The sequence below is a fragment of the Fundulus heteroclitus genome, unplaced genomic scaffold (assembly GCF_011125445.2).
Source record: "Fundulus heteroclitus isolate FHET01 unplaced genomic scaffold, MU-UCD_Fhet_4.1 scaffold_151, whole genome shotgun sequence".
Lineage (NCBI taxonomy): Eukaryota > Metazoa > Chordata > Actinopteri > Cyprinodontiformes > Fundulidae > Fundulus > Fundulus heteroclitus.
In genome coordinates this window covers 370,310-393,492 of record NW_023396563.1, presented here as the reverse complement: position 1 = coordinate 393,492, position 23,183 = coordinate 370,310, and the positions used below count along the sequence as shown (strand labels likewise).

Sequence of the window (23,183 nt, the reverse complement as noted above, 5' to 3'; positions counted from 1 at the left end):
GTGCGTCTGTTTGCCAAAACCATGCTGCGTGCAGCAAGAAGCCGTGATTGTGGATGATGGATAAAAAACCCGTATAGAGGCACAATCTCGAGTAAGAGCCCTTCAAATGTTACTATGGTTGAAGGTGTGAAGCCGGTTATGTAAAGTTCGCACCGTAATTGTTGCCATGGATAATTGCAGTACTCTTAGTATTACCAGGCAAAGGAAATACTTTGCTGGTTAGCTGAGCTCATGGTTATTCTATTGCTTTTCTCTCCATAGATCGACTTTGCTCTCTTTTACTTCCTACTGACCGCTGGAATGTGATCACCGTGGCTCCTTGAACATAAAAGCCCCAGTCATCCTAGTCCCCAGATCCCCCAACCCTTAGACTACAAAGTTCCTACTTGCCTGCACCCCTAGAGTCTTATCTTTATCCCCAGTTAAAACATCACTGAATCCTTTTAACCTTATCTCTTTATTCTTGTTCAGTACAATTAGTGCTTTTTGAGGGCACTTAAGTAAGACCCATTACATACTCCTTTTATGATTACATCGTTCATGCTATTTTATATCAAAGCCCATAAGAGCTTCTGATCAACGAAAAGTTTTTAAGTCATGGCCTTGGATCTGTGGCCCTTTATCCCAGCGTCCCCAACATCACTATCCCCGAGCCCCTCCTGTACGACGCCTACGGCCAGGAGAACGACTCGGACCTGAACGGCAACTTCTCAGACCACAGAGAGCTTCACCAGGACAAGACCAGCTCGGTCGTCCTCACCTTCATCAACTTCATGGTGTGCGCTGTGGGATTATGTGGGCAACACCCTGGTGATCTACTTAATCCTTGCGTTACGCCAAAATGAAGACGGTGGACCAACATCTACATCCTGAACCTGGCAGTGCAGATGTTCTGTGCATGATGAGGTCTGCCATTCATCGCCCTGCAGCTGGCGTTGGTCCGCTGGCCCTTCGGAGAGGCTCTGTGCAGAGTGATCATGACCGTAGGTGGGTGGAAAGCAGAAGGCTGATGAGTCATTGTAGACAGCAGCATATAGCCGTAATGGATGAAGAAGGACGTTCAGGTTTCCCAACTGGGAAATTATCCTCGAGTCATTCATTATCTATTGAGCTGCTAGAAAAAAAAAAGAAGAGAGAAACATTTTATTTTCAGTGTCAGTGCATTTAGCCTGAGCTAAGAATTGTTATTTATGTCTCTGTAAAGCAGATTCGGGTAAGGAAAGTGGTTTTTTGATTAGTTGTGCAAAGGTTTTAATTTTCTAACCACCCAGGTTCTGGCATTTGATGCAAAGCCTCTAGTTAAAGTGTTCTTTCACAAATCTAGAGTAACCCGGACAAGCTCTTTTATAAAATATTAACAGTAATTCAGTCAGGGTTAAAAGTCCATTTTGACTGAATTATTAAACATAATTTGGTAATCTGTGAAAACCCCTATTTTACTTGCAAAGGTTTGATGGAGAGTCATAATGTATTTCTTTTGCTTTTCAGGCTTACTTGAATTTGCTCCATCTTAAAAAGACCAATATTTAGACAGGTCTAACCTGGTCTGAATACCAGCTATTGGTGGTTGTTGTTGTATTGTGGAATCTAAAACATTTAAGAGCAAAACATGCTAAAAACCTTTTCCTGATAAAACGAGCATCCCAAGTCCTGGGATTTGAGATGACAAAAAATGTGAGCTATTATAAATAAATGTGGTTTCACTGATCACATAATGTTAACCTTTCTGCATTCAGTTTAGAATAATTGTGTCCTGATTAGACCAGCACTTGACTTTAAATGAATAAAGAAATATGCCCTTTCTGCATTTTCACTAATAGAAAACATGGTTCATTAATCCAACTCTGTTCTTCTATATTATCATATTCAGGATTCATTATTGGATATTCTCATCCAGGTCCAACAAGAACAAGCATATCAGGCAATAACAAAGCCCTGCACCACCTAATAGGATAGCTGCAATTCCTAAACTTCAGCGTAGCAGAATTATACTGTTCTTCTGGTTGTTTCTAAAAGAAAAACTGAAGAAGAATTAATTCAGTGGTTCTTCTGTAAGATTTCTGCGGAATATCTTCTCTAGATTTTTTTTTTTTCAAAGCAAATGTTTTTAGCAAAGTTGTAATGGTTACTGCTGGTGAACTTGATATTCAGCCGGACACAGAGTTACGTTGTTTTTAAAAGGTTTGTTGTGAGGGGATGAGTAATGGCAGGTGAGGCAGGCAACCAGGACCAGACTTGACCAGACGCAGGTGGAACCAGACTAGAACAGAGGATTTAAAGGCTGACGGTGTAAGCAGGTAGGGATGAGCAGGAGACCAGAGGATGCAGGTAGCGAAAGACCAGAACAGGCAATGTGTATTTCTGCACCTCTCTGCAAGTTATCTCTTCCTTTTACTCATCATAATTCTGCTGTCAAAATTTTCAGATTTCTAAAAACAGGATGTTTTAATACCAAAAATACATGTCTAACGCTTCCTTTTAGCATTTACACAAGTAGAAAGAAAGGTTTTAAAAATCTCAAAGAGAACATTTGTTCATTCTAGAAATATCCAGCTAAATTTTTAATTCCTTGGAGCTTCATGACAGGGAGGATTAAGTGCCTTCCAGACCGATAAATAAAGTTTGAAAGAGGCTTTTAGTTTACCACCAATAGACAGCTATGAAGCGGACGCTATCTTTCACTTTCACTCGGCGGCTAACAGTAAGCCAGCTGCTGTACTCTTACAGTGGTTACAAGTCTTTAAATAGCTTGTCTTTCCCTCTTTTAAAAGTTTCATAGCACAATATCTCCTTACACCCCGAGTACCTATCAGAATGTCGATTAGAGAAAGAAAAAACATGGTTTAGGGTAGATTTGAAGGATGTGGGATTGTTATCATAAACAGCATTTTCACTAATGTTTTCTGTTCAGATAGCTATCATTTCTATTTTTCAACCAATATTTTTCTTAAATCTGGGAAACATGACTCTTCCACGCCTCTGATGAACACCCTCCCTTTCCCTCTACCAGATTCTCTCAATCAGTTCACCAGCATCTTCTGCCTCATGGTGATGAGCATCGATCGCTACCTGGCCGTGGTCCACCCCATCAGGTCCACAAAGTGGCGGAAGCCCCGTATCGCCAAACTAATCAACGTCACAGTATGGGGCGTGTCACTGATAGTCAACCTACCGACGATGATCTTCAGTGGCCTGAACAAGGTGCCGGTGTGTGGCATAGTGTGGCCCGAGCCCCAAGACCTCTACTACAAGATCTTCATTTTCTACACCTTCTCCATTGGATTTTTCATGCCACTGACAGTGATATGTCTGTGCTACCTGCTCATCATAATCAAGGTGAGAACCTGGCGGTAGATGAGGGCAACTTTTTCAATTCTAAAATTGTATGTGTGCTTTAAATTGAGGCTTTTTCTGCTTAAACCACCAGAACCACTGTTTAGTGTCAGTTATTTTCGAGGAAGAGAAATGCTTGTCCTGATCAAGCTTTAACTCACACACCCTGGATCAAATAGTCGGGAGTATAGTTGTTGTTTTATTATCCGCAGACATTGACAGTTTTCATTTGTGCTCAAACAGAGGGGAAAAAAACAGCACAGAAAGATTGAAACACTGGAAATTTTCTTTCTGTAACCGGTTTATATGGAATCAGCCAGCTGCTAAACGTGTTTTGTCTCATGTTTACTTTTACTCTGGACAAGTAACTGCACGGAAATTTCAACAAGGGGAAATATTTTAAAAAGACAGCACAATCCAAACTATCATGTTCACAGATTAGTAGGAAAATAATGATCTGATAACTAATTATTGAAAATCCACCAGAAATAGTCCACTTATTACAAGTTCAAAGGTGGTGTAATACGGCTGGGAGTCAGGTTCATTGCATGGATAGCATTTTGTACGCTGCAGAAGAAATTGTTGCATGGTGTGAGTTAACTGTTGCTCAAACAGGATGAAAAACAGTATAAAACCCAATTTAAGCTGTTTAGCAGCACATGCAGAAACAATGTGTTGCTACCTGATGGTAAATTGTCCAGAGGTGACAATCACCAGGGGTGTGATTACTTATGGTAGCTCCCTGGGGATCCTGCAGTCTGTGTATGTGTGCTACTGTCACCTGTTTAGCTTTGTGTTACTATTTATGTTATATTATTTCAGTAGTTCTGTTAGCTCTGATTCTGCTATCTGGTTATTTTGTTCTGTTCATCCCTGGATCCTCGAGTTATGTCCGTTTAGTTTCTGTGCAGCATTTGTGTTTATTATATATATTCAGGTATTGGTTAGATCGGTCCCCTCTTAGTATTCACTAAGTTAGATCTTCCTATGCCTGGCCCATTATCTAGTTCCCGGCCAGGTTCTGTTATTCCCTGCAGCTGCGAGTTCATCGCCCCTCCTTTCCTACAGCCTAATCGTATCACTCAGTTCACCTGCGCCTAATTATCTGCCTGTTGTTTCCCTCCGTCTCTTCGCCTTTAAGTTCAGCCCACTCTGTCAGACACATTGTCAGGTCCTCCGTCTTCATTACGGCATTCTACCCTGTTCTGGTTTTCACCCGCGTCATGTTCCTGGTTTCTGTCATCCTTGTTACTTTGTGAGCATTATTGATTTAATAAATCACTCTCCATTCATCATGCGGCTTCACAGCTCTTGTCTGCGCTTCGGTCCTGCACCAACCCTGACAGAAAGGTCTTTCCCGCAGTGTAATCAGCCAGCTTCCTCGAACCCAGCAGGCTTCTAGCTTGACTCTCTGTTGGTTTGGTTTGTCTATCCACAAAAACCTGAACAATTATGAACTGAAAGGGGGCATTTTGCCACTTACAGCAAACTAGTGTGACCTAGTTAGGTCAATAGATTAAATCCTCTAACATACGGGCACATTAGGATAATGAAAGTAGTGTAGCTTATGGTCCCTGCCACACAGTGTAACTCTAGCTGTTTAAAAGTGCTAATAGAAATAAGTTAGACAAAGAACAGAACATCAGTCTTACAGACTAATAGCTCAGATGCAAAAAAATACATTTTTAACTCTTTGAAATGGAATCAGATCTCCTATCTAGTGAGGGAAATTATTGTTTTCATGTTTTCATGATCTTTTCTTTCAGTACATTTTGTAATTGAAGAACATATCCCTGAAATGACATTGAGATTGTAAAAAAAGCTGTCAGATGTCAAGAGCAAAAGCTGTTTTCTCTACAAGGAGGTCAATTTTTAAAAGCGGTTCTCAATTAAATATGATTTTTATTCTTGGCCTTGGTCAGCATTCAGGTCTTCACAAATACCTGTAGGGTCAAAACATAAGTCAGTCTTTTCTGGTGATCTTTAGGCCCGTGGCTTGACTGCTTTAAAAATAGTAACTGCCCTGTAGGAAAATTAATTCATGGGAATTTCTATAAAACCTACTGAGAGTTGTTTTGTTTTGTTTTTTCTGTCTTTAATTTAATATCCAAAAACTGGGTTTTTCACGGACTACTTAGCTGAGACGGATCATATAGGACTGGATTATAGTTGAATTTGAATGAAATGAACTGGTTTGACATCATTCAGGAGGATGGCACTGTACTGGATGCTGCAGGAATTGAATTGGCCGTGTTTGCTTTTTTTCGTACAATGACTTTAGACGTAAACTGGGGCCGTAAAATCAAATTGAACTAAGATGAATGAAGACAAATTTAAAGTCTCTGATGAAAACAAGAGCAATGAGCGAGCCTCCTCTAGGTCTCCTTTATTGACGGTTCAGGGAAGAATGGAAAGCCCTTCGGTCTTCTAAGCGCCTTAATTTAAAGCATTTGGTTCAGAATGTTTGACTCTGTATGCTTCGGTCTTAGCGGGAGATGGATAATCCTCCTTTGATATCAGTGCAGAGATCAGATAACAGATTTGTAATAGTATGAGGGCACATTAGTGCCCATAGTAATGGCCTGTTTAAAGTCACCACTAATACTGAATGATGTAAACAGGTTTTAAGAAATTGTGTCATATACATTAGTCAGACGACATTTTCTTTCAGGGAAAGGCTTGCCTGCCAGAAGACTAGACCTCCTAACCTCTTTATATTTCAGAACCAGTTGCCTACTAGGAAATTGCGTTGATGTATTTTAACCAATTCCAATTTGTTCTTGGCTTCAAATGATTAGAAGATGTTTACTTTGTCAACAGTGCCTTGCAAAACTATTCAAACCCTATGAACTTTGTTTCTCCAGATTTTGCCACATATTTAAATGTATTTTATTGGGATTTTATGCGACAAACCAATGTTAAGTAGTACATAACTGTGAACTAGAACGAAAATGTTTTTTAAAGTGTTTTACACAGAATCGTCAGATCCCATTAAGATACATGAATGAACAAGGAACTGTATTTCCTGATATTTGCCCAAATATTCTATCCTCCTACCCTGTAATGCTTCAGTGTGAACGATGACCTTGTATTTTTGACGTTTTGAGCCACTCTCTCCGTTCTCTTCACCAGGTGAAGTCATCTGGAATACGGGTGTGTTCCTCCAAGCGGAAGCGTTCGGAGCGCAAGGTGACGCGGATGGTGTCCATCGTGGTGGCCGTGTTCGTCCTCTGCTGGCTGCCGTTCTACGTCTTCAACGTCACCTCCGTCACCGGGTCCATAATGCCCACCTCCGCCGTGAAGACGTCGTTCGACTTCGTGGTGGCGCTCGCTTACGCCAACAGCTGCGCCAACCCCATCCTGTACGCCTTCCTGTCGGACAACTTCAAGAAGAGCTTTCAGAACGTTCTGTGTCTGAAAAAGGTGGCGGGCCTGGACGAGATAGAGCGCAGCGACAGCAGGGCGGACAGGAGCCGGATGGTTAACGAAGCCATGCTCATCAACGCCAACCTGGAGACTCATAATTCTGCCCTGCTCAATGGCGAGCTGCAGACCAGCATCTGAGGCGTAAAGGAGCAGCACTAAGATCGGCAACATCCGAGGAGGGGAGAGAGTAACGGGAGGGGCCGGTGCACCGCTAGTAATGGACACTGACACATGAGCAAAGTCTGACAGAAATAAACAGTCTCTGAGGGGGGTTGTAGAGTTCACGGAAAGTGCATTGACCCCTGGTAAAAAACTCCTGGTGCTTCAGTAAATGAGGCGACTGCAGCTTCTCAACCCTAAAATGGAGCAAAAAGTTTCAGAGATTTGTTTCAGTTGAAATCAAATTTTTTTTTTTAAGAGTGCTGGTGGCGCTCATCGATTTGACTCGTCGAAGATCCGGGCAAGCAGTCTGTCTGCTGCAGAATGAAGAAACATCCTGACCGGAGAGGATTCAGAACCAGATCGAAAGCCATCTTCGCTGTCCAGAATCACCTTCACAAAAGAAACGAGCGGCGGAAAGGCTTTGATTTTCTGTAGCCTTTCATCTGCATAATCTGGCACCACTCTGCACAGATGCCAAGTGTAGCTGTATAATTTATTCACATCGGCTGATTAGTTTGCTTGTATATAATTGAAAGGAGGAACAAAGTGGTATCTTTTATTTACTGATGGATTCCTTTCTTGCCTTTCTGGCTTGTATCTTCATGGAAGAGGCAGCGGCTGGTCGTGAACATGAATCTAACATCTTGGATTAATGATGGAGGATGGGAAATCATCTCCGCAGACAGTCTGACCTCGCTTCTACAAAACAACTTGACTTTCTACACAGAAAATGGATTTCTGGGCACCTTTGCAGGACAGTTCAGCCCTTTTGTCGTGTGTGTCAAGAAACCAATGTATTTTAAAGGCAAGCCCAGCTTCGATAACTGAAGCCAGTGATATGTACAGTACAGGCCTACCATAGCCTGAATTTTACAGGAGTCGTCGCTTGTGCTGCTGTGAAGAACCTATATCTATTTGTACAGTGCTGTGTTTTGACAAGCTCCCTGTTCCATGGTGAAATGTGACCCTCTGATTCTCCGTTTGGTTCTGCCAGCCTGTGCTCGAGAAGATGTCCAAATTTCCCAGAAGGCCGAAAAATGTGTCACGCGTTCGAAAACGAAGGAGAGAAACAATGAAACATATGGAGGGTAGGACATTGGAAGCAGTATGTGAGTGACGAAGATAAAGTTTCAAAAGGCTTTGGTGGGATGTATGAATCAAAGAGAAAAGCAGACAGTAAGGTTCTTCAATATGTGGGTGAGTGAGAGGAAAAGAGAGCCTCTAGCTCTTGAGTAATTGTGAAGAAAAAGAAAACTCAGTCATGTGATGCATGAAGCGTACACATTGATCTCAATATGTTAGAATATCGCTGAAAAGTTCATTTTTTTCGAGAAATTCTATTCAAAAGGCGAAACCCATACTCATTACACACAGAGTGAGTGTCAAGGTCAGGGTGAACTTCATTTATGTAACTTAACCCCCTGACCCTGCCTTAATATTGAAGATGATGGCTTACAGCAAAGGAAACCCCAAACATTTAGTTGCTCAGAAAATTGATGTTGCCAATTTTTAGGAGATTACATAAAACTAATAAAATACAGCATTGACTTTGTGCAGTTTATGCAAACCACTGTGGGTTTGGGCTCCTATGAATCAATCCAGCATGGCATGGAGGTAGTCAGCCTGTGGCTCTTCCTAGGCAAGGCAGTTTGATTTTATTTCACACTTTTCAGTAACACGACGGTGTTAAGGAAGGCCGAGTCGCTTTAATAGTGGCCTTCAGCTCGTCTGCATTGTGTTTGCTCTGGTGTCTCATGTTCTTGAGAATACTCCATGGAATCCCTGGAGTTTAGGGCAGGTGAGTTTGCTGGCCAGTCAAGCACAGTCAATAAACCAGGTGTCAGTACGTTTGTTATGGAAAAGAAATCCAGCATCTCCATAAAACTTGTCAACAGACTGAAGCATGTCCTAAAATATTCTATAAAATATACTGACTGTGGAAACACACTGGACCTCTCCAGTTTTGTGCCTCTCCACTCTCAAATTTCCTTTAATCAAAACAGAAAATTTTGGAGCAATGAGCAATAGTCCTTAGCCCAGTCCAACGCTGCTGAAGTCTCTGGTCCACCCAGTTGTACCCCATGTCCTGGATGCGTCTGCGTGCCTTGGCTCTTGAAGCCCTGACCCTGGCCACAGTCCACCTCTTGTGAATCTCTTTGAAGATTTGCTTCACAATCTCCTCAAGGATTCATTTATTCCTGTTGCTCGTGCACCTTTTACTTCAACTGATTTTCCTTCCACTCAACTTTCCATTAATATGCTTGTATAAAGCACCCTGTAAACAGCCAGCTTACTTCTTATTTTGGGGTGTTACACTCCTGGTGGAGGGCGTTGATGACTGTCGGCCTGGCAACTGTCAGGTCAGCAGGCTTCCACATGATTGCGTAGGCGCTAATATCACATTATCGTGGTAAATATTACTTCTGAGAAACATTCTAAGGAACATTTGAAATATATATCTGTGTGTAATCTAATGTATCTGACTTTTTAAAATTGACATGAGTATGTCAGTATTCTGCATCATTGAGAAGCACCTGTATGGTCTGGGTGCTCTCTGTCTGGTGATTAGCATTGCCGGCATACCCTGTTCCTCTGTTGCATCTCAACAGTCTAGCTATTCTGTTTTACATTTGACACAAAACCCAGAAAATGCTCGGCTAAATTAAACTTGTGACCGCGAACGAGAGAAAGTGTGCAAATGAGGAAAATTATCGGATTTTTCAAAAAATTGGACTTAATCATCCAAGACAAGCAGAGGTGAGCTGTACCAAACTGTAATCATGACAATAATGAGCCTGCAGAAACGGCCTAACACCCAGCTATGAATACGTCATTCTGGGCGTGATTGGATGCCGGAACAGTACTGAGCTCAGAAAGAATGGTGACGTTTTAAAAGGAATACAGACATGATAAAAACAATCTAAATTGCCATTTTACTCTACAGTGCAGCTAATCACTGGAACCATTAGATTAACTATGATTACTCAAATACCCCAGGGTTTGTTTTGTACATTCTAAAACCAGAGTAATCCTCTGGTTTTAGTTGGAATTGGGTCATTGGTTCCAAAAGTGTTTACACCTCTTATGTATTATTGTTCATCTTGAAGGCTTGAATTGTAGAGCTAGGGTTCCATTTTTAATTATATTCATACAGTTTCTGTGAAAGATGGATCCAGATGCATCTTATGTCAAAGATGAATTATCCTCAGTCCTATTTGTAACGAAAGGGGTCAATACAAAGTCAAATCTATGAATTTTAAATAACTCAAAACTGACAAGATTTCAAAGGTAAAGGTTTCAGGTTACTGGAATGTTTCAACATTGGCTTTTACATAGAATTCAAAGCATAATCAGTTATTCACACATTACTTTATTTATATTTTTACTGATTGGACACTCAACTCCTGATCTCTGTTTCCACACTGTATACTATTTGTAGTTTTGTGTCCTCACAGCATAATAAAGAAAAAGTTGCCAGCTGCACATACCAATGTAATATTTGAAAGTGAGAGCACTTCAGTTTTATTTGGTATTCGGGGGCCCAAGGGATTTATATCCCTGGCAGATTTAAATTTAAAGATGTTGTCATTCAACCAAGAAATTTGTTTCTAACAGGAAATGACACGGGCATCAGTCAAAAGACAATAAAACCACATAATAGGCATATCTATTTTGAAAACTAACTTGTTTAATTAAAGTAATTAAAACTTCAATCAAGATGTTTGTTCCTTATGGGAAAATATATATAGGTATTTCTAAGTAAAATAAAATAAAAATAAAAATGTGTAAGAGTTTCAGTTTTGACAAAAATGCTGGTGATTTTCCATCACTCCTATTTTTGGGTCCCTCCACCAATTCTTTCTCAGATTTAAGTTGGGGCTCTGGCTAGGTCACTACAAAATGTTGATATGACATGTTGTCAGAAGAAACATATTTATAAAATTAAAAGATTTAAGATACTTGATATCTAAATCTGCCTGGGGAATAAATACTTTTTGGCAAATACATATATCCAAACGCACCATTTCCACGCATCATTCAGAATTCAAATACTCAACTATGTTTATATGTTAAAGTCAGTGTGACACCACCCCCCCTCAATAAACCATAATATAACAGAAAACTAAGTGTACTTATCTTATGTAGTTTGCAGGTCCATGCTAATATTTACTGCCAGTGCCAATAGGTTCAAATGCTGACAGCCTATCTATTTTCTTATGAAATAAGATTTCTTATGAAAATTTAGCACAGCAATTGTTTCTCCATTTTTATTGTTAAAATCAGCTATGAACTTGGCCCACTGGCTCTTTTTGTCTATGTATGGTTGGAAGGTTGTCTACAATAAAACCAGATTAACTGGGACTGAAAGGCAGATTGACTTGACAAAACACGGCATGATCATCAATTTTGAAGTTTTGCATTTAGGTTTGTCACTTTATTAGCACTGAGTTTAAAGTGATAGTTAAAATGTAAACAGAGTTCTGAGAAACTGTTGTTAGAGTTCCCTTACTAGCAGTGTGTCATTTCACTGTGAGTTAGTGGAAAAGTGAATCGGCTATATCACTAGAGCTCTACATTGCTAACAGCTAACCAGATAGACCTCTTTATTAGCTGGTTTTAGAGATATGAAACAAAACAAAGTGAAAGCCTTCTGCAAAAGTAGACTGACAAATCACAGCTAATGTGGCAGAATTATAAAGCAGGCATCACTAACCAGCGTAAATTTAGCCTAGTAGCACGAAAGCTGTTCGGCTGAGAAAGCAGCAACGAACTTAACTATATAATAGTTTGTGACAGAGTACACTGTTAATATGCCCTTAGTTTTATATTCAATGGATATGTACATTTTCAGTTTTATTTGTTTTAAATGGCTAAAATTAGTTAAAACAGGGAGTCCATCTAACTAGCTGCTAGCTTTCATGCTAGCAGTATTACACCTATCTTTCACTAGTTGGGGCAAGACAGGGCTGGATTTTAGTGGTAATTGTTTTAGAAAATTTAACTATCCCTAATATACAGGAAATCAGCGGGCCTACATGTAAGCCAAGAAAACAAAATTTAGTTAGTTCAGTCTGAAGCCTTAGTTTTTGTTTTTGAACATATCTCTTCCTACGGAATATAAATTCGCGGAGGTTAGCGGAATAAAATATTGGGGTTTGTGTATTGGACTTAACACATCTGCAAAAATCAGATGCTAATTCTGGTTCTCTGACCATTGGCAATATATTGGCCTGGATATAGCTAGTGAGCTAAGCTAATATTTTAAGCTAGTTACAAGAATATCAGTAAGCTATCCAGTAGCCTATGCCTTATGTTTATTGGCGTCATCTGTACGAAGATGAGATGTTGAAATTATTTTATTTTGAGCTGCTATTTTTCATCTTGCACACTGCCTACAGCCAGAACACATACATTTTGTGTGGGGGTTGTTGCTTCATTGTTCATTTTGACTTCATCCACAGCAGTTATGAACCCTTTCCCTAAAATAATTAAGTTTTAAGTGAGGCACAACTGTAGCTAATAAATTATATCCGCTCAGCAGGGGAAGATTCAGCAGAAGATAAAAAAATAATTGAAATTCTTTCTCCTTTTTTGCTCTATTAATGTTGACTGAATAAGTCCACAAACACAGCAGACATGCAGGTCAGTTTTTGCTATGAGGCTTTTTAAGGTGGAGACCATTCGTAAAAAGACCTTGATAGCGCTACAACTGGGAAGATGAGAGATTTGTCAGACAGTTGCAAAGCCAAGAGCAACAAAGTTGTTAACCATTTGCTACACCGTTGAACTGTCTTCATTTCCATATATCAATGCTATCAGAAGCCATCAACCTACGCAATCAGAGCAGATGAGAAGCACAGATATGGCTGTTCCTGAAAGCCCACTGCTGATAGCAATTATATGAGGCAGCACAAACACGTAGCTACACACAGAAATGGGCATGTTGAAGTTCTGTTGATGGCAGCATGCCGTACCGTTTTTCATGACATCGTCTGTGTTAACCATGGTCTGGGTTGTTTCCAGGAGTGTCGGTCACGTCGTCCATCACATGTCTGGGTTGGAAAACAATCGGCCTTGTAGACATCTTCACAGAGATGTCTGGAGATGAATGTTGGTACATCTGATCTGGCAATGTTGTCCATTATCTGTCACATGGATGTTGGGTTTTTGTACCTTTATAAGAGCTGAAGAAGACTTGGACCAATTTTCTGTCTGGGTAGATACTGCTGAATTTTAGATTTCAATAGTCCAAACCTAAACACTTTTACAGTGCTTTGTAAATGCATTCATATTTCCCAGCTTTTCCACATTTTGCCACATTACAGACAGAAACCTCAGATAGCTGCAATTGGATTTTATGTGAAAGACCAGCATGACGTAGCACATGAATATGAAGTGGAACACGATACAAGTTTTAAACCATTGAAGTCTGAAAAGTGTGGCGTGCATTTCTTTTTAGCCCTACTGAGACAATACTCATCTTTTCTGCAGTTACAGCTGCAAGTCCTTTTCCATTTCTCTGTACAGGTTGTGCTTGTATAGAAACCCAACACTTTAGTATTCTTCTTTGTGAAATAGCTCCAGCTCGGTCAGACCGCATGGAAAGCATTAGGGAAGAGCATTTTTTCAGTCTTGCCACAGATTTTCCATTGGATTTAGCTGTGCACCTTGACTCGGCCATTCTAACACTGTATCAGCTCAATTTAGTTCTGGCTATATGTTTAGGGTGGTTGTCCTCCTAGAAGGTAAAGTTTTGCCTCAGTCTCAAATCTTTTACGTGTAGTCCTAAAACTTACATTTTGGTCACCTCTGACAAGAGCACCTTCTTCTACATTCCTGACAGAGCTTGCGGCAAACTTTAACATTTGTAGACCCCTGCTGGTTTTGATCAAGCAACATCTGGCTTTATTCCAGCCAAGGGAGCACATGGATCCCACTATTGCCTACTGATGCATATTGAACACATACCAGAAGATATATTATGTTGCTGCCATCTAGAGGGCTTAGGTACTCCCTCAACTGACCTAATGTCCATACCTAATACTTACATTTATATAATTTTATGTACTGCATTGAAAGTAACAACCTTCACTTAATGTAGCATCTGTTTGACATAAAAAACACAAAGTTGTTTTATAGAATTGTACATATTTACTTGGAGTTAAAGGTTTAACTGGACTTCTAATGGCTTTCCTTCAACAATGGCTTTCTTCTTCTGATTCCTCCTTAAGACCAGATTTTTGTCGTGCAAGCCTAAGAGTTGACGTTTTAACAGATACTCCCACCTGAGCTGTGGTTCCTCCACAGTAACCATAAATGTTCTGCTGTAATGAATGATGTGCTTCTCTCAGTCTCCTCTGTTACACTATTTCAGCCTCCACCACCCTGCAGTGCAAATACTACTTTATCATCTACCACCTGTAGTTTGCTCTTATAGTCTCTTGATGTGTCCTTGCCTCCTTCTTTCATTTGTGAGTAAAACTGCGGAGGGGTAGTATGACCTTAAACGATATTCACTGCGGGAAATAGAGCAAATCCCACAGAAAAAGAAAATATGATTCATACATCTCCACTGGCCATGTACTTTGTGTATAAAATGGAGCTTTTTTGGTGTTTAATAACTGTTGATAAAGAGAGTTTGTGCCAAAGCCAGCGCAAATGTAGCGCTAAAATCCCCAATGGTGGCGCTGGGAAAGTGTTTTCACTAGCTGCTTTCTTTATCATGTTGTGAAACCAAAACTTTTCCTTTTCTTAACCTTATGTTGAGCTCTGTTAAAACAGTATTAGGATTTTCTTGCTTGACATGTATTACAGTGTTGAGTGAGCTGGACACACACAGGCTAAGCACCAAATGTAAATAAGAACATTTATGTCCTGCAGCTGTATAGTGTACAGTTGAGAGGAAGAAAGCAAAGGGATGGGGAGCCTTTGCTTTACCAGTTTCTTCTTTTTTTTTTCGAGCATAAGTTAACTTGTGAAGGGCTATTACGTGCACTCCAGAGGATGCACCGTTTAGTACAAACTGTGTGTATTTGTCGTATCCTCTGCTTGTTCTTGCATGGAGGAAGATTGAGTATCACTACCTTCTGTTTCAATGCACCCACTTAAGGCAGAGTTACTCCTGTTACCCGGAATTCTCTCTCAGAAAGTGGAGAGTACTTTATAAGGATGGTTTAGGATATTTGAACTCTGGTTCTTTCAGGAGGTTGTCATCTCCTGATATTTTACCTGCAGTAGATTACTTCTTGGCAACTTCACTTGGTATAAACCCAGAAGCTAAAGCTAAAGGCTATTCCAGGAAGTGCCACGGAGAAAGAGGATTTGTACTGTCCGATAAAAACTCCAGATTAACCATCATGGTAGTAAATGACAATGCCATTTTGTCACCTTTAAACAGTGATCATATTAACATTCGTGGCTACTGGTGGTTTTTAACACCTGTAGGCATGTAAATGTTTATCAGTTACTGTAAAAACAACTGCCCAATGCAAATATTTTAGTATATTTTTAAAAGTGTTTACATAAATGACGATGCTATGAACTTGGTGAACCATTAATTTCAGCCTCTGGGGCAAGATAAATTGGATTAGGAATGAATGAAGACTAAAGGCTGGTTTACACGGCAGGATTTTTGTCCCGATCTTCCCCTTCGGACAGGCGCAGACTATCGACGTGGCTCTTAAAATAATCTTAAGAGATATTCCTGCCGTGTGTGGTGTGTTAAGAGAGATTTGGTCCGCTCGGCAGGACGTCGGGACTGCTCCGACTTCAAATTGGGGATATTCATCATGTTGGATTGACTTGCCCCGATATTATAGCGTGTGTGGTGTCCCCCCGAGGACAAACGAGCCTGTTGACTGTGACATGTAGCCATTTAGAAAGCGAGGGGAGGGAAACCCAGAGAAAACACAGCTCACCTCCATGTCGTAGTGTAGCAACTATGAAGCCCCCTGGTCGTGCTGTCAGGACCGGGTGAGGGGGCTTTTCTTTTTGTTATGTTTTATCTAAGTTAAATTAGTCCACTAACTATCACCATTGTTATTTGTTGTCGTCCATGTTCGTTTACTCTAAATTCACATTTGATCTTGAAATGTTTAGCAAGATTTCTTGTCTGACATCTGAATGACCGCGAGGGAAATCTGCTTGTGTGTGGTGTGTGTTGTGCTTGCCGTCTGACCGGACACCACGCACTGTACGACCAAACCTGTTTTATCTACAATTTTTTTAGCGTTACGTGTGCTGTCCCTCAGGCTTTGAAAATCGGACGACTATTTTAAAATCCTGCAAACCAGCCTTGAGACTGTTTTCTACAGCAGGCAAGATATTAACAGCTTTGAACATTTGAGCAGAACCTCACCTCAAAGATCCTGACCTGTTATTTTAGTCATTGCCCTACATTTTGTAACAACTGGTACAATTTTGTAGCTTTTACAACAACAACCTTCAACACCGGTATGAGTTTAAGGTTCAGGGTTACCCTGAAATCTCTAAACTTAAGCCAAGTGGCACCAAAGTGTTTGTTTCTAGTGGTGTACAGCTGTGGTTATGTACTTTTTATTGTGCTGTTACTTTTATCTATGTGCCTTGAAACTTCATACTGTCTAAAAATCATGTGATGACGGCATTGCAGAGTGTTTTCCCCAAACCCGACCCGACCAAAGGCCTTTGTACTCTACAGAGAAGGTAGTGATATAACCGTAACAGACGTGTTGAATTTCTCTTTCACTAATATATACCCGGCTTACATTGCTTATGTTTGTCAAAAGCAGGTGTTTTTTTTTGTGATTTATTGTCCCATAAGGTAGATATAATGTGATCAATGATTGTATTGGACAGGTCAATGTTCTTGTCTGTGCAAATTAAAATGCAGCCCATAGTCCGACTAGTGGGTTTGTGTATCATTGTGGTGACAATGTGTGTAAATGTTATTTTTTTGTGATTAGTTTGGCTTTTCATAGAATGTTTCAAGCACTGCAACTTGAGGGGCCCTCCAGGATTTAAGTCCCTGGTGGAATGTTAATGTTCCTCTTGATCCCTGTACACACAACGCAAAAACATTATGTTACAGATAATCCCTCGACGTGGGACTCGATAAGGGCCAGTCCCACTCAAGGGCTTTCAAAGGTTGAGATAAGCTAAAGAAAAGCAACAAGTGAAAGGAAGGGAAAACACTGAAAGGAAAAACATGGCCAGTCTGGACTGAGCTGGGACTTTCAGAAAAGAGGGTTTCAGACTAAACCAGCGACATGTTGGCTGATTAACAAAAATAGGTTCCAGTTTTTTAGTTTTCACCACTCCGAGGATTGATTTCTTGTACATCAACCACTTGGTGATATGAAATGTTTCTACTACAGGACTTTCTCAAACAGTCATTGGGTGATAGGTGGGTACATCCTGGACAGGTTGCCAGTCTATCACAGGGCAGCATAGAGATACACAGAACAAACAATCATGGCAGCACACGCACACTCACACCTAAGGGCAATTTGGAGAGATCAATGTCAAAGAAGCTCACTTAATAATTCTAAGTAATCCTTTTACTTTTTCAGGAACTTGAGCTACAGTAGGTCCTCAATTGGACCGTACCCACGCAAGGACAGGGCAGGTTTCTCTGAATTAGAACAGCAAAATATCAACAACCCTTTTGGCAGTTCACCTCGGCTTCTCTCTCAAACCACTTTTGGTGGCATCTTACCATTCCTGACCAGGAAAACCCTACAGCAGCTGCAGTTATGGAGATCCTCTGACCCAGTCATATAGCCATCACAATTCAGCCCCGGTCAAACTCGCTTAAATCCTTGGCCATTTTTCCTATTGCTAACACATCCACTCGGAGGATGCAATGTTCACTTGCTTCCTAAAATATCTATGTGATGATGTGCTCAGGGGAGGAGATATCACTTTTCGTTCAGACAGAAAAAAAAAGATCAATGTTAGCTAATCTTTTTTTTTCATTTTTGTAGCATCTTAAAATGCTAATGCTAGTTTTTAAACTACTTTTTAAGCAGGGCTACATGGCTTTCATGCCAACGATGTGGTGTAAAAAAAAAAGAGTGTGCTATCATTTCCAAAACGTGTAAAATATTTAGAAGTTTGCAGATGGTGAAAATTAAAAGAAAACCCCTTAGTTGTACGTTGTTAGTTTGATAGTTATTAGTAGGCATGTAACAGTAACAAATCACAGTTCGCTATGTGTTCTGGTTTTAAAGGTAAGGTTTGGTACATTTTCTCTATGCTTTTATATAATAAAATAAATAGAAATATGTGACTGTTTTTAACCTGGGTCAGCAGTTAAAGAAATGTTTTTCAGTTTCTGAAATTAATTATTAGATTTTTCAAAGTTTCAAAAGATAGAGTGAAAGGTATAAAACTAAATGTAGATTTGGTTGGATTACTTTCAAAGAAAAAGAAGTGTATGCAGTATTATGCACCTTTAAGTGGACAATTTTATTTTTCATTGTAGTGGCCTTTATTTGAAAATAGGCTGACAGGAAATGGGGTTGAGAGGGAGGAAGACATGCAGCAAAGGTCCACAGGCTGTTACACCTTGAGGCCTCCAGACATGGAACACGCACACTATACCGGCGGCACCACTGCGCCCCCTTTAGGAACAAACTTGAAGAGTATTGAACCCAAAAGTTTTTTTATAATCCTGTGTCTGTTCTGTGATTAAACATATGTGGTTATCTAGAGTGAGTTTTGAGATAGATAGATAGATAGATAGATAGATAGATAGATAGATAGATAGATAGATAGATAGATAGATAGATAGATAGATAGATAGATAGATAGATAGATAGATAGATAGATTAGTTAAATGAAAATAATTTTAAATCTAAATCTGCCAGTGTTATGAATAATGTTGGTCTTAACTATACATTAAATTAGCAATTTTTCCAATCTCTAATTTAATGCTTGTCCCATTTGCTTAGTGTACGTAATTTTCAGAATTCTTATATATACTCCTCACCTGCAAGTTGGAACGGACGCTAAATGTACATCAAATGTAAAAATACTCATATCCTTTTGGTTCAATGTGAATTTATTTAGAGGTAGTCGGACTCGTAAAGGTAGGCGATGCTTGGTTTAATACCTTCCCCACTTGAGTGAGCCCACTTACAACAACATTCCCTCATATCACTTCTAAATTGCTCTCCCGCCCGAGTCGCCTCCGTGTGACTCACGACTCTGAGTGCCGTGCCAATCGGCACTGCTTAGGATTCACTTCCACTGTGAAAACATTGCATTCTGTAATGAACATTGTGCCGGGGAGTGTTTTATTGTCGTGCTGGCAGGCGAGAGGACAGATACTGGGACCAAAATGTGCAAAGAAGAAAAAGAATGTTCCAGATCAACTCCAGCCAGCAATATGGGAGTTTTAAGAGAATCCCCTTTTTTGAATGTCAATATTAAAATGTCAGCCCCTGGTCCCTGAGTTTCGTTATTTCAGGTAAGAGCCAGTTCCAAAGTTTCACAGCCTCTGTGTATGACCTTTTCAACAGGCAGGTGGAAAAATGACCAATCAAAGCGCTCCTAAAAAAAAAAAAAAAGCTTTTAAGATGGGCTTGTGTTGCATAATGTACCATTCTGTGCACAGAGGTACTCAACATAATAGGAAAAATCTCAGACATCTTTAAACCCGGAGGCCTTGAACTGATTTTAAAAATAAAATGCCTCCCAGACAGGAGGTTTGTCTGTCACATTTGCTGACAATTAGGACTGAGCAACATGTAGCATTAGGAACCAAGCCACATTACATGCCTCTCTTTGTTATTTTAGTGACCCTCACACTGAGCTACAGTAATGTTTTTTTTTTTTTTTTTTGGAAATAAATGTAATTGTTTTCTAACCCATAACAAAAAACTTTACCAGCTATTCAGTTTCAAGTCTAGGTTTCTTATCTGGTCTTAGTAGAACATTTAAAATGATTCATGGAAAAAGATTTTGTCATCAGGCTCTCAGAAGGCAAGTTTTTAATCAGTTTTACTAAGGTGTTATACCTGAGTTAGCCAGAAAAAGGTTAATATGAATAGTTGAGGAATTTGGATTCCCTTATTATGCAAAACATTGCTGTTTTTCATTTTCATACTCATAACTAACACTCTTGTGACCGGCAAGTCTCATCTCACTTTCTGGTTATGTGCAATAGGCTACTGTGTTTGTAACTTTGTTCTAAATGCCATCATGTTTAGCCAGCGGCGTTAGCTTTGAAGTCTACCCTGTTTAAACGATCCAGCTGCTACACTCATATCTAATTTGCTAACCAGTCATCCTCTCAGATATTATTCAATCATTTGGAGGCCAAATGTTTTGCCATGTCCAAATAAAGGTTTGAGAGCAAACTTAGGTTGGTAAATAATGAAGACAGAAAGATCCACTGTCACTAAAACATTTAAAGCACTTTTAAAGTCTGGTCGTACTGACCTGCCAAAGCAGTTTTTTTGCAACAATTCTCAACCATATATATTCCATAAGCAAAGATCTGGGATTGGTGGCATGCCCAAGGACAATTTAGTATTGGGTGGGAGAATGTGAAATTGAACCCTCACCCGAGGAATGAGATGTCCTCATGAAACCCGTGCAATAAAAAATGATATGAGACAATCAGCTCTGTAGAAAGGAGCAAATGTGACTCATGGACAGTCTATCCATCCTTGGTGACCTTTTGCTGATATATATTGAATGACACAAGATGGGCAGCAAACACTTCTTTAAATATACATTTTAGACCTTAACTGTTATTCTAGCTTGCCAGTATTTCTCCCCTGAAGTCTTTTTTATTGGAGAAATACACAAGAATATGACATTCCCATAGCCATAGTTTGTCCTGTGTAATTTTTATAATACATTTGAAAGTTAAGTCCTGACTTACCTTATAAAATGTATCATTATGTGTAACTGTTTCATTGTACAATCCATATAGCATAAACTTCAATAGTGGTGTCAATACATTTTATAATCACTTTGTCATATTGATATTGTGGATATCAAGTACCGAGCTGAGTCAACCTTTGATGACTATGTTTTATAACCATTTGTGCTTTAAAATATTTTTACTTTATATTGTTTAAAAACACATGGAACGCTGTCCCACATTTGACAATAAAAAGCACTGTTTACAATAGCAAAATGTGTAACATGGGATACATATATGAATTGTGGGGAAATAGTCCACACATCCAACCACATGTGAAACAAAAAGGTTTCACATATTCCAGGTATATTGTGTAATAACGTGAAACATGGGGAAATTGTTCACTTGTATACCACTGTTCAATGCGTTTTAAATGAGGAAGGTGCATCATATAGTAATACGTGAAACGTGTAGGCGAATGTTTCACATGTGACAACAAAAATATGGCTCTCTGCTTGTCACATATTAAGCTCAATGCTTCATATGTGACAGTATAAATATGTGAAACGTATAGGTGGATGCTTCACATGTGGCAACAAAAATATGTGAAATGTGGAGGTGAATGCTTCACATTTGACACCAAAATGTGTGAAACATATAAGCAGATGCTTCACATGTAGCAAGAAAAATATTTGAGCATGTTGGCGAATGTTTCACATGTGACAATAAGAATATGTAAAACATGTAGGTGAATGTTTCACGTTTGACAATACTAATATGTGAAATTTTTAGGTGAATGCTTTGCGTGTGACACCAAAAATGTGAAAAGTCTAGGTGACTTCTTCACATGTGACAGTATAAATATGTGAAAAGTCTAGGCGACTGCTTCACATGTGACAGTATAAATATGTGAAACGTTTAGGCGACTGCTTCACATGTAACAATATAAATATGTCAAACGTTTAGGCAGATGCTCAAATGTGACACCAAAAATATTTGAACTTGTAGGCGAATGTTTCACATGTGACAATAAGAATATGTGAAACGTGTAGGTGAAGGTTTCACATGTGACAATATAAATATGTCAAACTGTTAGGCAAATGTTTCACATGTGACAATAATAATATGTGAAATGTTAAGGTGAATGTTTCACATGTAACAACAAAAATATATGAGCGTGTAAGTAAATGTTTCACATGTAACAACAAAAATGTGAGCATGTAGGCGAATGTTTCACATGTGACGACAAAAATATGTAAAAACATGTAGGCAAATGCTTCACATGTGATGACAAAATGCACAGCAAAAGTTTGTACACTTCAATCACCTGTGAGAAAATATTTCAAATGTGGAATATTTACCGACAGTTGGGTAAGTACCCACAGGTTTAGTATATGTGAAACACATTTAGGAGTATATGTTTCAAGTATGAAAATTAGGTTATATAGCTAAATCTGACTAAATGTTTCACATGTGACAACAAAACGCCTGGATGAAGATGATTAAAGCAGGATGCGTAACATGCTGAAAACGTGTCTCAAACACTTGGGAATCCTGTGATAAAACCTCTCACATTTGGGAGTCCGGGGTTATGGGTCCCCTGACCCATGCCTCTGTGCTCGGGGAAGGCGGGTCTTTGGTTCTCCACAACCACTATCGAGCTATTTCCTTCTGTATAATTTTCACCTAAACTAGTGCACTCTCACATACTCCCAAAGGTGCAGGGTTCCAGGTATTAAGTGTTCACTTATATACAGAAAGCCGGTAATTTATTTATTTATTTATTTATTCACTTTCTTTTCTCAGGTATCACTTTACACATGTCAGCTTAAATGATAATACATATGATTTAGCAATGGCATCTAGGTGTTGTTCTATTGTATCTGTTGCTTTATGTCTGTTGGTTGTGCTGTTCTTGTTGTGTCTCTTTCCAGGTGACGGAGCAGACGGAGAACGTTTTATCATTCTCTCCCTTTTATCTCTTCCTTCTTTCACCTCTTCTCTTTCTTTTTTTCTCTTCTTGTTCTTCCTTTACTCTCCCATTGTAGTGTCCATATAATTTGAAATTCTCCCCGCAGGAATCACAATAAAACTATTTACATGCATAAATCAAGCGGAGCACTATGGCGAAAGCTGTTCGCTCCACTTGTAAAAGCAAAATCTGTCGAGCTCTATTTGGTATTAAGACATCAATTCTTATTGCCACATTGCTAGACCGGACACTGGGGGGAAAAAAAACTCATTTTATTTTGCGGTAACATGTGAAACACATTTGGGAAAACATGTTTTACATTTGGAAATCACATTGTGTAACACCTTATTGGAAAACATTCCGCACGTCACAACAAAAAGCACAGTTAAAAACAACTATACCGAGATGTGTAACCAACATAAAACACGTGTCTCA

General features: G+C 39.5%; 1 pseudogene; it reads left to right on the top strand.

The window, feature by feature from the left end:
- The first annotated feature begins 597 nt into the window (after positions 1-597).
- Positions 598-10,426, top strand: LOC118558722 (annotated as a pseudogene).
- The last annotated feature ends 12,757 nt before the right edge of the window (positions 10,427-23,183 follow it).